We start from the raw sequence: 16,164 nt of genomic DNA on the forward strand, positions 1-16,164 counted from the left end.
ACCTGCGACCCTAGCAGTCGCGCGGTTGCGGACTGAAGCGACTAGAACCGCTCGGCCACCGCGGCCGGCGAATGTTTCCACAATTTCTAACAAAATGTCGATATCATTCGAATTAATGTCCAACAAATTAACCGTTAAATAACTCACATGTTCTCTTCAGGAGAAGTAGATGATGTCGACCTCATACCGCGTTCTTCATTTTTCATCTTGGAAAGATTGTAATCCTTAATTGGACTCCACATTACTGTGAAACTCCGGAACCTTCACAACGAAAGATACTTTTAGCAGGCATATACGAAGAAATCATAAGGAAAATTAATTCAGTTTTTTCTCTGCTGTGAACACTTAGCGATACCACGAAGGGAACTGCTACTTATTATGGATATTAAATCAGTTGTAAATTCGAGCGAATAGTAACCGTGAACACTTGTGTCAGAGGAACTATAAATCTCTCTCTTCTCAGCGATCACAGGCCCTGTAGAGCACGCGCTGCATCAACGATCTGCATCCACCGCTTTCTACCTCTCGCAGCCTCTCTCTCCACCCTATGAAAATTCCTAATGCTGCGATGTCCTGCACTATGACATCTTTCCACCTTGTACGGGATCGGCCCAATGGTCTAGTTGCCTGGAGAGTTCCTTCAAATGCTTTCTTGGTGATTCTGTTGTTTTCCATTCTAGCCACATGTCCAGCCCATTGAAGTCTCCTCCTTTTTAATTTCTGGATACAAAACTCAAATTAGGTTTACAAATTGCGATCAGGTTGTGCCGTTTTTTTTTTTTACGTTTACTGATGAGCCGTAAACCAAGGATGTGCGCTCGCTTGCGCCGTTCACGCATGCGTAGTCTGCTATAACTACGGTGTGAGTATACATTTCTTCAGCCACCTGGCTAGCTGCCAGTGGCAAATTTCTACAGTTTTTTATAATAATTTCAGTGTGTCTTAGCAGCTAAAATTTTGACATGGTGTTTCTTTCGGTATATTCTTCCGATATAAAAAAATCACAGGACAGGTTTCGACAGGTCTGTCTGGACAGTTCCATTGTATAGTGTACTGCTACTGTTAGGTATTCTCGATAAATTTAATAGAAGACAAGCAACAATAGTTTAGGCACCGCTATGTTAAGATGAAATCCGTTTCAAGGAACAACGTTTAATGAAATTATATATTGCGGGTATCATGTTTTACAGTGGTGTGACTCTTAGTGTTTAGTTACTGTAACAATATTTCATTGGACTACCAACATCCGACACAGAGAGATACAAGCACCGCACTCACATTCGGAAAGAACCGGGTTTGCTTCTCTGTTTGTATACACTGCCTTCGCTCTCGCACGATTTTTCCTAAAGAGCTGCAGGCAAATGTCGGTATGTTTAGACCGTGACAGATTACGTTCCCAGAATATTTTACAGCAGAGATGCCTGGCGAGGAGCCAGAGTGCTCAAGACTCTGGGCTCGCATTCTGGTAAAGCAGGGTTCAGATTTTCTTCTTATTCTTGAATCAAATGGCCATGGACGATTTATGTCCCCATTATTGAGCACCAATTGAAAGCATAAAGAGTGTAAACCGGTCCGCGATCATGTTATGGCACTTTCTTTGTAAAGTTCCGTCTTTATGGCACAGAGCTCACAATTGACAATTACCGCTTTCGCCTGTTGCCATCTTCGGACCATAAAATATTCTGATGTAGGTATCAACGTCGATATCTATATATTTAGGTACATAGTAAGCGCTCTTTCTTTCTATACAACGAGATATACAGGGTGTTACAAAAAGGTACGGCCAAACTTTCAGGAAACATTCCTCACACACAAATAAAGAAAAGATGTTATGTGGACATGTGTCCGGAAACGCTTAATTTTCATGTTAGATCTCATTTTAGTTTCTTCCACCTACGCTCAATGGAGCACGTTATCACGATTTCATACGGGATACTCTACCTGTGCTGCTAGAACATGTGCCTTTACAAGTACGACACAACATGTGGTTCATGCACGATGGAGCTCCTGCACATTTCAGTCGAAGTGTTCGTACGCTTCTCAACAACAGATTCGGTGACCGATGGATTGGTAGAGGCGGACCAATTCCATGGCCTCCACGCTCTCCTGACCTCAACCCTCTTGACTTTCATTTATGGGGGCATTTGAAAGCTCTTGTCTACGCAATCCCGGTACCAAATGTAGAGACTCTTCGTGCTCGTATTGTGGACGGCTGTGATACAATACGCCATTCTCCAGGGCTGCATCAGCGCATCAGGGATTCCATGCGACGGAGGGTGGAAGCATGTATCCTCGCTAACGGAGGACATTTTGAACATTTACTGTAACAAAGTGTTTGAAGTCACGCTGGTACGTTCTGTTGCTATGTGATTCCATTCCATGATTAATGTGATTTGAAGAGAAGTAATAAAATGAGCTCTAACATGGAAAGTAAGCGTTTCCGGACACATGTCCACATAACATATTTTCTTTCTTTGTGTGTGGGGAATGTTTCCTGAAAATTTGGCCGTACCTTTTTGTAACTCCCTGTATAGATATATATAGCCTATTTTCATCTGAATGTTCATTACCGTATTGCGTATAAATTTTAACTAAAAGGGCCAAGAACTTTTCCATATTTTTGGTAATAACATTTTCCTTTTATATATTACATCTTTATTTACGTTTTAAGTATATTTAAGAATAGTTATATAATAACACTTGTGTATTCTAATGCTACGTTTGGTAAAAGTTTTGAAGCTGTCGGTGAAGAACTTCCGGAAATTTAAGATTTTGAAGAAACGAACATCTACATCTTCATATAGATTGCCCCTATCATTATGACAGATATATTTATGTGAAGGGGAAACATTGTTAGCAAAAATATCAAAGTATTCAATCTATTTATTCAAATGTTTACATGTCACTGTACAAAAGGTTTGGGCACCCACAACCTATATATTTTTAATACGTATTGATTACACACACATCAAAAAAAGTTTTGCATCATCCTAGTTCCTAGAACTCCTGGAGATAGACGTTGACTGTAGATATTGTGTCACAGACACAGTCCCTTTGACCGTTCAGAGATGTCACTAAACCCGCCCAAAGGTGTAAACAACCATGCATGTGCAGCGCGTATTAGACGGAGGGGGTCCGACTGCCGATCAGTTCCAGTCATTCCACCAGGAAGGAGGTACACAGCTCGTGTTGTCTGTAGTTCAACCATCTCTAGACGGTCAATACCGCTGTTAGATCGCGTCCGCATTGCTACTTTGTTCCACGAAGGGCTCTCAACAGGGGAAGTGTCCAGGCGTTTCGGAGTGAACCAAAGCGATGTTTTTCGGACATTTGGGAGATACACAGAGACAGGAGCTGTCGATGACATGCCTCGCTCAGGCCGCCCAAGGGCTGCTACTGCAGTGGATGACCGCTACCTACAGATCATGGCTCGGAGGAACTCTGACAGCAACCATATTGAACAATGGTTTTCGTGCAGCCACAGGACGTCGTGTTACGACTCAAACTGTGTGCAGTAGGCTGCATGATGCGCAGCGCCACTCCCGACGTCTATGGTGAGGTCCATCTTTGCAACCACGAAAGCATGCAGCGCGGTACAGATGGGCCCAACAAGATGTCGAATGGACCGCTCAAGATTGGCATCATGTATTCCTGACCGATGAATGTTGTATACGCCTTCAACCAGACAATCGTCGGAGACGTGTTTGGAGACAACCCGGTCAGGCTGAACGCCTTAGACACACTGTCCAGCAAGTTCAGCAAGGTGGAGGTTACCTGTTGTTTTGGGGCGGCATTATGTGGGGCCGACGTACGCCGCTGGTGGTCATGGAAGGCGCCGTAACGGCTATACGATAAGTTAATGCCATTATCCTACCGATAGCGCAACCATATCGGCAGCACATCGGCGAGGCATTAGTCTTCATGGAAGGCAATTCGCGCCCCCATCGAGCGCATCTTGTGAATGACTTCCTTCGGGATAACGACATCGTTCGATTAGATTGGCCAGCATGTTCTGCAGACACGAACCCTATCGAATATGCATGGTATAGATTGGAAAGGGCTGTTTATGAACGACGTGACCCACCAACCACTCTGAGGAATCTACGCCGAATCGCCATTGAGGAGTGGGACAATCTGGACCAACAGTGTCTTAATGAACTTGTGGACAGTATGCCTCGACGAATACAGGTATGCATCAATAGAAGAGGACGTGGTACTGGGCATGAGAGGTACCGATGCGTACAGCAATCTGCACCACCACGTCTGAAAGTCTCGCTGTATGGTGGTAAAACATGCAATGTATGATTTTCATGAGCAATAAAAAGGGCGGAAATAATGTTTATTTTGAGGTCTATGCCAATTTTCTGTACATGTTTCGCAACTCCCGGAACCGAGGTGATGCAAAACTTTTTTTGATGTGTGTATATAATAGCGAAAAGTTGTAAGCAGACAGAAAATACTGATAAAGAATCTGAATTTCCAATAACAATAAACAAATATCAGTTCCAGAGAGAGGGAGAGGAGGCGGAGGAGAAGGGAAGATGGATGGGAGGATGTAGAAAGTGGAAAAGTGGAGATGAACACAGAGGGCGGGCAAGAGGAGACGGAGAGAGAGAGAGACAGAGAGAGAGAGAGAGAGAACAACTAGTTACTAATAGTATTATATTTATTATTGTGTCCGCAGCTCGTGGTCTTGCGGGTAGCGTTCTCGCTTCCCGCGCGCGGGGTTCCGGGTTCGATTCCCGGTGGGGTCAGGGATTTTCCTTGCTTAGAGATGACTGGATGTTGTGTCGTCTTCATCGTCATCATCATTCATCCCCATTACGGTCGGAGGAAGGCAATGGCAAACCACCTCCGCCAGGACCTTGCCTAGTCAGCGTTGCGGGTCTCCCGCATCGTCCCGTACGCTCCTCGGAGTATGGAACATCATCATATGACTAGTGAAAGCAATAAAATAAATTAATTAATTAAAAAAAGATGTAGTACATTGTCGAACGTCTTTGGGAAATCTATGTAGACGGAATCCACCTGTTCAGCTGCATCTTTTGTTTGAAAAAATGTCGTGTTTGCATAAGACTAAATATTATTGCACATGTTTCGTGAATCCGTGCCGACTCTCTTAGAGCAGCTTGTTTTTCTTTATGAGTGTCATGACTTTAGAGATTAGAACATGCTCTAGAATTCTGCAGCTGATGGATGTCAGCGATGTTGGTCTGTCATTCCGTGCACCCAGTCTACTGCCCCCTTTGTGAGCTGGAGTGACGTAACCAGCACGTTTAGGTGGAGCCTCTTGTGTTACACAAAAGGGCAGTTTTCAGTGTGGAAGATCGTACGAGGCCCACGGCAAACGACTGCTGTGTGAATGCAGGAGAAACCCGGGAGTTGCCAAATTATTATGGAGAATGTTGTCCCTAGTTCGGAGTTTGGCAAGGAACCTCAGACATGAGTTCCTAGCGTGTCACTGTCCTGTACAGAAAATCGGAATTTTCGTAAAATTTTGTTATATAGAGCCTGCAATCACTCGTAAGCACGTGGCGCCGAAGCCGCAACGGCAGAAGTACCTCCGAGTGTAATTGGTGGAGCTGCCGCGTGCGTGTTGTCAGACTGCGGTGCGGCACGCACGCGGCCCGCATGCTGATGCGATTTCCTCGCCACGACGCTACCTGCTGGCGGCGCGCACATTTAATTAAACAGCCCCCTCGCGGCCCACCCTGCCGCTCTACCTGTAAATTTAGGACTCTCACTCCGTGCGTTGCCCTGCGCTTTGCGTCCCCAACGGGAGGATTTTTCTTCTTTCCATTCCCGTTTCCCTCTTTTTTTTTTCGCGTAATAGAATAGGGTAACTGGAGCGAGCGCCATTGCTCGGTGTACTTTTAAACGAGTCGAGCAGACTGCTACGGTCGTTCCCAGTAGGGAATACCATTAAGCGCAATGCGCAGAAACCTGCCGAGCGCTGTTCGGGCTCGCCTTGGAACGTGAAATTTAACCACCGAATATCGCACTCAGCTTGGAAACTGATTTGCAAATAGATCGCCGTCGACGTTTCGTGCCACGCAAATTTTGTGAAGACGGAAACATTTGTAATCTTATGTATGCATATCAAACACCACACCCAATTACTGTTGAATTGAAATCTACTCTGTAGGAATCAGCATGGGTTTCGAAAAAGACGGTCGTGTGAAACCCAGCTCGCGCTATTCGTCCACGATACTCAGAGGGCCTTAGACATGGGTTCGCAGATAGATGCCGTGTTTCTTGACTTCTGCAAGGCGTTCGATACGGTTTCCCACAGTCGCTTAATGAACAAAGTAAGAGGATATGGACTATCAGACCAATTGTGTGATTGGATTGAAGAGTTCCTGGATAACAGAACGCAGCATGACATTATCAATGGAGAGAAGTCTTCCGAAGTAAGAGTGATTTCAGGTGTGCCGCAGGGGAGTGTCATGGGACCGTTGCTGTTCACAATATACATAAATGACCTTGTGGATGACATCGGAAGTTCACTGACGCTTTTTGCGGATGATGCTGTGGTATATCGAGAGGTGGTAACAATGGAAAATTGTACTGAAATGCGGGAGGATCTGCAGCGAATTGACGCATGCTGCAGGGAATGGCAATTGAATCTCAATGTAGACAAGTGTAATGTGCTGCGAATACACAGAAAGAAAGATCTCTTACCATTTAGCTAAAATATAGCAGGTCAGCAACTGGAAGCAGTTAATGCCATAAATTATCTAGGAGTACGCATTAGGAGTGATTTAAAATGGAATGATCATATAAAGTTGATCGTCGGTAAAGCAGATGCCAGACTGAGATTCATTGGAAGAATCCTAAGGAAATGCAACCCGAAAACATAGGAAGTAGGTTACAGTACGCTTGTTCGCCCACTGCTTGAATACTGCTCAGCAGTGTGGGATCCGTACCAGATGGGGTTGATAAAAGAGGTAGAGAAGATCCAACGGAGAGCAGCGCGCTTCGTTACAGGATCATTTAGTAATCGCGAAACTGTTACGGAAATGATAGATAAACTCCAGTGGAAGACTCTGCAGGAGAGACGCTCAGTAGCTCGGTACGGGCTTTTGTTAAAATTTCGAGAACATACCTTCACCGAAGAGTCAAGCAGTATATTGCTCCCTCCTACGTATATCTCGCGAAGAGACCGTGAGGATAAAATCAGAGAGATTAGAGCCCACACAGAGGCATACCGACAATCCTTCTTTCCACGAACAATGCGAGACTGGAATAGAAGGGAGAAGCGATAGAGGTATTCAAGGTGCCCTCCGCCACGCACCGTCAGGTGGCTTGTGGAGTATGGCTGTAGATGTAGATATAGATGTAGATGTGTTGCTTGATGCCATCTGAGTTATGTATAAACAGTTAGCTTTTGTATGAGATTCACGTCTAGAAAATGCTTTAATTTTCGTTTGTGCAGCCCTCTAATCACTGCATGTGCGAAAATGTTAGGTGACGAAGGGCAACAGAAGGGAAGTGACCAGAACGGACCATGTGAAGATGGATATCATACTCCGAAATATGTTGTGAACATTAAAAAACAGTCAACGATGACTAGTGTTTTGTTTGTGGTCGTTTAATTGACGCATTTCTTTTTATACTAGTTTGATGCATTCTATCAGTCCGTGTTAGCTTTATTTCGACAATAGTATAAGTTTTCGAGCGATTCCACAAGAACCGTTTCCTGACAGTTTGCCAACAACTTTACAACCAACGTCAGAAGTGTGTCGTAGCTAATGGTCATTAATCCGAGGGGCAGTGAAAGTATTTTGTTTGTAACTGTAGTTTTCTTTATTTTTTAATACCATTCACCTAACTTTTCAGACGCAACTTACACTTCGCATAGGATTCAGTAGCCGATGACTGATGTCACGTTGAGTGACTTCCCATCACTTTTCGCCAGTCGACGTGTCATAATTACTTTTATTTCCACAAAATTTGATGCACTTTGAACCACAATGAACTGATTACGGTTATTCTTTAAACGGCTTCTCAGTAATTATTCTGAAACAATTATCGTATTCCATCTCGATACGAATAAAAAGAAAACAATTATATATTTTAACGTCACTGCCCGTTAATTAAGATTTAATTGTTTTCAGAATGAATTTTCATTCTACAGCGGAGTGTGCGCTGATGTCAAATTTTCTGGCAGATTAAAACTGTGTGTCTGATCGACACTCTAGCTCGGGACTTGCACCATTCTCGGCCAAGTGCTCTACCAACTTTTTTGAATGTTATTTTGTTCGATATTGTTCGTTGCATTTGTTCGGGGCGTTCGTCCCATGACACCCGTTCATGCAGTTTCTTTTTTTTACTGCAGAGGGCAGCTAACCCTCCGACCGAACACGCTGAGCTACGGTGACGGCTTGAGCTACCCACGCACTTCTGAGGACCCAGTGTCACAACTGTACATCCACCATACCTCACCTCCTATCTTCCAAAGTTCGCAGAAGCTCTCCTGCGACTTAACTACCTTGCTTGCAATTAATATGGCAGGCAGTTTCGGGTTATGAACTATTTTTCATATTAAAATTAAAAGCAATGGCGGCAACGTTAAAAGTAACTTGGGCGTCTTTCATTAAATGACTGGCTTAATTCTGAGCTTTTACGAAAGTTAATGCAATTTCTTCTGAAAGTAGCAACGGCCGACAGTTTTGGCTTGAAGAATAAATCTTCTGGTAAAATTTGCTACTGACTGTGAATTTAAATGTCTTTCCTTGCGGAAATTAATACTAAATTGATTATCGGACTTGGGTAATATTAAAATGATTGCAGGTAATGTCGTATTTCACAAGCAAAAAACTACGGCGCATGAAATGGCACACGCAGACTATAATAACCAAGAGAAATGCTTCTGTAATTAAGAAAAGGCGCGGAATTATGAGTCTGTAAGGGAAGGGCAGGTTTGTAGGTGAAGTACGGTTAAACTTTAACACTATATTTTAAAGAAATAAAAGTCAACTTACGCTGTTCCGTACAGAAAACATTCGATGCCTAATATTTAAAACAAAAGATGTTCTACATGAAACGTACGCACGTGATATTCTGATTTCTAGTAACAGTTTCAGTTGCAAATTATTAACATTCCAAGAAAGATCTCCTATGACCATTTCATCAAATTCGCAGAATTAATTGCGTAACGTGAAACAAGCTAGCCAAGAAAAACAAGGACATTGGCAAAAGGGTAAAGATAAAAAGAAAAAGAGCAAAGGAGCAGGAACAACAGAGAGTGGTGCCCTTGCTTCACTGCTATCTATACTAATTACACGTTATCACATTTGTTTGACTATCTATATATTATCCAGAAGTTGTCTGGCACACTTACATTAATTTGCGTAAATGCCGTGTAAAAGTTTGTCACTTTATAGTTCCCATGTTGTCGCTGTTATTGTTGCGGTCTTCAATACGAAGACAAAGATGCAGTTCTTCATGCTACTCTGTCCTGTGCAAGTCTCTTCATCTCCGAGTAACCCCTGCAACCTACAAGAATTGCAACTGGCTTACTGTACTCAACCCTTTGTCTCCTTCTATAGTTTATACCCTCTCATCTCCGTTTATTACCAAACTGACGCCTCCTTGATGCTGTGGGATATGCACGATCAACTTATCCCTTGTTTTAGTCAAGTTGTGCAATACATTACAGTTCGATTCATTACATTCTCATGAAATATTCAATCTAGCCATTGTTCTGCTGTACCACATTTCGTAAAGCTTATGTTTCCTAAAAGTCTGAACTATTAGGACCAGCGCACATTTGGACGGAGGCGGCGAAGGGCAAGTGAGGGCAGCGGAGCAAAGGTTTTTGCGACACACGGGTGTAAACACAACAACGAAAATTGAGACGCAGGGCAGCACAGTGCCTCCCTCCGCTTTCATCGCGCAGTGTCCGAGTCACAGTTCACTGTGCGATGGCCACAAGTGCCGGCGAGGTGTGGTATCTCAGAACGACGACAACGAAGGTGAAGGGTTTGGTAGTATTGATAGTTACAAACAAATTACATCTCAAACTGAGAATCCTGCAGAACTGGGCACTTCCTCGTGAATCAAGTACCGAAGCTGTAAAGAACAACCGAAGAAAATGAAGAATTTTAATGTTCCCAAGCTTACGCAACTTTTCATTGTGCAGCGTGAACAAAGGACAAAGGAAAGAAACTCCAGATCTGCCAGTGACCCTCTCTACCATTTCTCCATGTCGACGTACCGAGCAACTAAACATGGCAAATTATTATGTTTTTTTTTCTTTTCCACAAATTTCTGAATTGTCCGTCTGGTCATTGGACGCATACAAAAATGTGAATATAGCGAACAAACACGTCACTGACGAGACGGAGTGTTCGTAATTTTGTGAAACAAAAAATTGTCATGATGGAGATTTGAACACGGTGCATGGGGGCTTAATTAAAATAGAATGCAAATAATTTTAATTTTTTGTTTTTAGTAGCTGTCTGTCCGATTACGAAGTCTCGTAAACGGTTGGCCCTGACTAGTATTATTACGCAATCTGACTGCATAGAACAACAACAAGGAATGAAATGGAAATTTTCATTAACACAATTAATTAATTAAGTCCCCAGCAACTATAAAACCTACGAAACCAAAGCACAAGTGTAACTGTTCTGTGTGTGGGAGTATGACTCAACGTACGCATCTGGCACGGTTCTTCTTCAACAACACAAGAAATTTTAAATATCATTTATACTGAATTAATTAAAGGAAATAGAAATACCATAATTACTCAAGAAAACCAGAATTACACTCTAATCCCAGAACACAAGCCAGATGCTTTGTTGACTGAACCCGTAATGAAGCATTATTTACGACATTAAATAATGAAAAATAAATCAAGTTTCGTTACCTTGATATATTGACCAAAATCACTCTAATCATTACAATATATCTCCACACCGACTCGCTATTACCACATCTCAACAAGAACTTTTCAGTATCACATCTCAGCAAGCACTCCCTACTAGCACATCTCAACGAACACTCTCTGCTACGAGTTCTTAACAAGCAGTGACTACCACGAGTTCTCCCAAAGCACTGCCCACTACGACATCTCAATAATCACTGCCAGTGGAGGCGGCGGAACAATACTCTCTAGCGCGATCTCTGGCGCTGTGGCTCAGTGTAGCCACCTTTCATATGCCCTTCCTCCACGGGCTAGAATTTGATGGTATTTTTGCCAGCATTGGTGGTGAAAATACCACCAAATTCGTCAAAAAAAATACAGACAAAAAGAAAAGATAATATTAATGCGTAAATATCATATAACTAGATAAAATTTTGGCTTTGCACTGACCTTTCAATAAGCTAATATATAGAATACAGTAAGCAATACAAATTCTTTCATACATGTGACTTTACGTAATAGTTTACACAATATTATGTGGTTAAACAGTTCAGTCAATAGCGTCAGCAATGACGAATATGTGCAGGTAAGAGTCTCATAACTTTTCACAAACAGTAATACACAAAAAATCAGTTTATACAAAATTCACATAAACGCTTTCCATAGCTCAAGAAACAAGTAGTTGACAGTTCCAGCAGTAGCACCCAGCAATGGTCAACAGGTGCAAAAACCAAAAAGTGACATTTTTTCGGTAGAAACAGTCCATCAGTGGCACCCAGTCATGTTGAATAGGTGCAGACACCAACAAGTAACACCATTTCAGTATAAGCAGTTCCATTAGTGGCACCAGCAATGTTGAGCAGGTGCACACAGCAACAGGTGACATCTTTTCAGTAGAAGCAGTCCATCAGTGGCACCCAGCAATGTTGAGCAGGTGCAGACATCAACAGGTGACATCTTTTCAGTAGAAGCAGTCCATCAGTGGCACCCAGCAATGTTGAGCAGGTGCAGACATCAACAAGTGACATCATTTCAGTAGAAGCAGTCCATCAGTGGCACCCAGCAATGTTGAGCAGGTGCAGACAGCAACAGGTGACATCTTTTCAGTAGAAACAGTCCATCAGTGGCACCCAGTAATGTTGAACAGGTGCAGACACCAACAAGTAACATCATTTCAGTAGAAGCAGTCCATCAGTGGCACCCAGCAATGTTGAACAGGTGCAGACAGCAACAGGTGACATCTTTTCAGTAGAAACAGTCCATCAGTGGCACCCAGCAATGTTGAGCAGGTGCAGACACCAACAAGTGACATCATTTCAGTAGAAGCAGTCCATCAGTGGCACCCAGCAATGTTGAGCAGGTGCAGACATCAACAGGTGACATCTTTTCAGTAGAAGCAGTCCATCAGTGGCACCCAGTCATGTTGAATAGGTGCAGACACCAACAAGTAACACCATTTCAGTATAAGCAGTTCCATTAGTGGCACCAGCAATGTTGAGCAGGTGCACACAGCAACAGGTGACATCTTTTCAGTAGAAGCAGTCCATCAGTGGCACCCAGCAATGTTGAGCAGGTGCAGACATCAACAGGTGACATCTTTTCAGTAGAAGCAGTCCATCAGTGGCACCCAGCAATGTTGAGCAGGTGCAGACATCAACAAGTGACATCATTTCAGTAGAAGCAGTCCATCAGTGGCACCCAGCAATGTTGAGCAGGTGCAGACAGCAACAGGTGACATCTTTTCAGTAGAAGCAGTCCATCAGTGGCACCCAGCAATGTGAACAAGTGCAGGTAACAGTCCATAATATTCACTATCACTAATGAGACAGTTCAGTCATGAACAATAGTTTGAGTGCACACACAATTAACAAAATTATTATCAATGCTCTTACACTAAACATACAAATCATAATAAACGCACAAATGATAGCAGGTAGTTGTCATATTAACTATTACAATACACAAATAGCAGTAAACCTATAATATTTATGGGTGTCAGTGCAAGCCACAACAAACAAGTAAAATAATATTTAGGAGATAGGTTGGGATCACTTCTCTGGGATTATAAGAGGAAAACACACAAAACACACTCACTCATCTTTCATCCACATTTAGTGCTACTGTGTAGTTGAATAGTGTTAACTGTGTAAATGCAATTCTGTCAACATTTTATGTTCGTCATGTGTATCAAGTGGTAGTGGCAGCAATGTATAACAGTCAATAATAGTTAGTCAACGTCATAGTCATCATGTCAAGACCAATGTTTGCCAAGCCAGATCAAAATGTACAGTTGCTGAACAACTGTCAGTGAGCCAAGATATGCAATTACTTCCTCTCTCCAAAAAAAAGTATATACTGCTTAGTGATTTAACAAAGTGTGTGTGTAGACAATCTTCCTTCTACTTGAGTGTTCTAGTCTGCCATCTTCATCCTCCTTGTTCCATATAGACCAACAAAAAAAAAAAAATATGCTCCTCACTTACTTCACCTCTTATCCACCAAACTCCAATAATCATCAGCATTACATAATCTCAATACTTCAATAATACCTCATTTTCCTTACCTCTTGTCCACGAAACTCCAATAATCATCAACTTCACATAATCTCAATACCTCAATAATACGTCGATACATATAAACCTCAGCACCAATATCATTCCACTTCCATAACAACTCTTTCCTGTAGTCAGTCTCCTCGAACAAGTACAGACAAAATCCTAGTGCAACTTCAATTCAGCATCCCATACAATCCGAAGACACAGTGTCCACACACAACCTCTGACCCAAATTTTCTACTCATTATAAATTATAAGATACATTTTGGTTCCTTGTCCATCATTAAATAAAAGAAATGCATACATGACCTCTAACAGCCTTTAGTTTGAATAACTTTCAGTAAGTAAGTACGATTACGAAGTGTTAATGATCATAATATTTCACAGTGTGTACACCACTTCAAGAATTATGGCAAACAGAAGCAAACATGTGGAGTATTTCTTGTGTCAAGTGTCACTTCCTATTTCAATTACTCACGAAAAATGCAGTGTAATAACTGTCAATGGTCTAACCTGGTGTTGGTATGTCATGTCGTTAGCTTCCTTCCTATTAGCATAAATTTATACAGCTTCCATAAAACCTCCAGCTCATGTGACTTCTATGAAGTTTCTTGTACTAATGTCGTTCGTAGCATTATAGCAGTTCATTTTCTTATCTTAAAAATATCAGGCACTGAGCGTAAGCAAAACATGCAATATCGAGTAAATATACCAGTAGAGAACAGAATGTCAACAAATGGATGCAGCACAATCCCTACAACGAGGCTCTGCCAAGCAAACAATCTATAATTAATACCACAGTGTAACCTAAACTCTATGCTCGTACACAGTATATCTGCATTTCTATACACCAAATTAAAGAGTAGCTGTGACGACAAAACAGAAATGTGTAAATATGCAATCCATACGCAAAGCAGCAAATATGTATCTTACATAATAAACAGGTCATTATCATCATATCAGCATAAGCAAATAAATGTTCATATGTAACCTTAATAAGTAAACATGAAGGCGCAAGCAGATAAATCACAAAGTATAACTTACATACATAACCACAGTCAGCACAATTAATCAGTTGACAATTACAGTTTAAATAAATAAGCACAGCAGGCACATAATAAAAAAATATGACATCAGTGAAAAGGCATAGCAGCCAAGCGATGCATAATATACACAAGTAATAACACTGTTCATTAATCAATAATTGTCAAAATCAGCAAACGTACACAAGCACGTCGCTTCACAAGTAAATTCATAGAACATGAAATTTAGCACAAAGTATGAGTCACGTAATCGCAAGCAGGAAATTACGTCTAAAATACGTACCTAAGTGGAATTATGTTACCTGAAAAATAAACTCAATTAATAGTTACCTTTTTTTAGTTTATTACTTTTTTTTTCTTCGAAATTACATTCTTCCTGAAATTTTCTCCATAGTAAGTCGTCTTAACGTCGGACACGCACAGAATTTACCTGAAGGTCTTAAATATTTTACACAACCGTATCCTGAAAAATACTGAACGTTAATAACATAATTTATAAAGTCACCATAGCTTTATACAGAATTTAGTCGGAGAAATTAGACTGTGTATTTGTTTACGTCTGTCAGTGCATTCGCACTGAGCGCTCGATCAGCTGTAGACGCGTGACGTAGAAGGTGATTGTTTGCGGTCAACGACAGCCTTGTGCGGCGCGCAGACTTCACTGTTGCTTTGAGTACGCGCCGCCGCCAGAACACAGCGCGGTATCCTTGCATTCTCCGTGTGTTTACGTACAACTGTTGATGTCTCAAAAGTATGTCATTCCACAAAATTTTTTACGTTCGAAATATGATGTATTCCCTTAGAGCGTCGAGATTTAAGAGTTTCTACTTCAATTGTGTTATCATGAATAATTTTGCGAATTCTATATGGACCGTTATAAAGCAGAAAAAATTTGCGACATAAGCCTTTTCCTTTATGAGACAAACGGTGAGACTTAATTAACACCTTTTGACCAACTGACAAAATTTTTAAACGACCAGGACGTTTCGCTGATTTCTCTCTTCTAGCAGCCGCAGATGCAATATTTTGTAGAGCCAGGTTGACAACTTCAGAATGCCGCAGTTTCCGTGAAGGCGGAAAAGGAACGATTTCAGAAATGCGATTTGTTGGTACTTTATTTTTTAATATCAATAGAGGCGGTAAAGAAGTTGAGTCATTTGGAAGTTCATTCAGAATGTTTTGAAAAATATGAAGATACTGATCCCAAGTTCTGTGATTCTGATGACAATAAAGACGGCACAATTTATTGATTTCCTTCATCAATCTTTCTGAAGCATTAGATTGAGGGTGAAAAAGTGAAATGAAAATTGGTTTAATCTTACGACGCCGTAGAGTAGGAAGCCAAATTTTAGAGCGAAACTGTGATCCATTATCTGATATAACCTTATCAACATGACCCACTTCTTTAAGAAAATGTTTGATGAAAGCATTAGATACTGAACGAGCTGTTGCTTTGCGTAAAGGTGTAAAACACACATATTTTGATGTCAATTCCACTGCTACGAAAATGTACGCAAAACCATTAGTAGAACGAACCACTGGACCGAACAAATCGACTGCTGCCATCTCCTTTAATTTCCCTGGAATGATAGGAAACAACGGTGCTCTGTGAGAAACAGTTGGCGGCTTAGCCTGTTGACATAATTTGCATTTGGCAAGAACAGAACGAATACGTTTTTCCATATTACTGAAGTAG

The sequence above is a fragment of the Schistocerca nitens genome, chromosome 6, assembly GCF_023898315.1.
Source record: "Schistocerca nitens isolate TAMUIC-IGC-003100 chromosome 6, iqSchNite1.1, whole genome shotgun sequence".
Taxonomy (NCBI): domain Eukaryota; kingdom Metazoa; phylum Arthropoda; class Insecta; order Orthoptera; family Acrididae; genus Schistocerca; species Schistocerca nitens.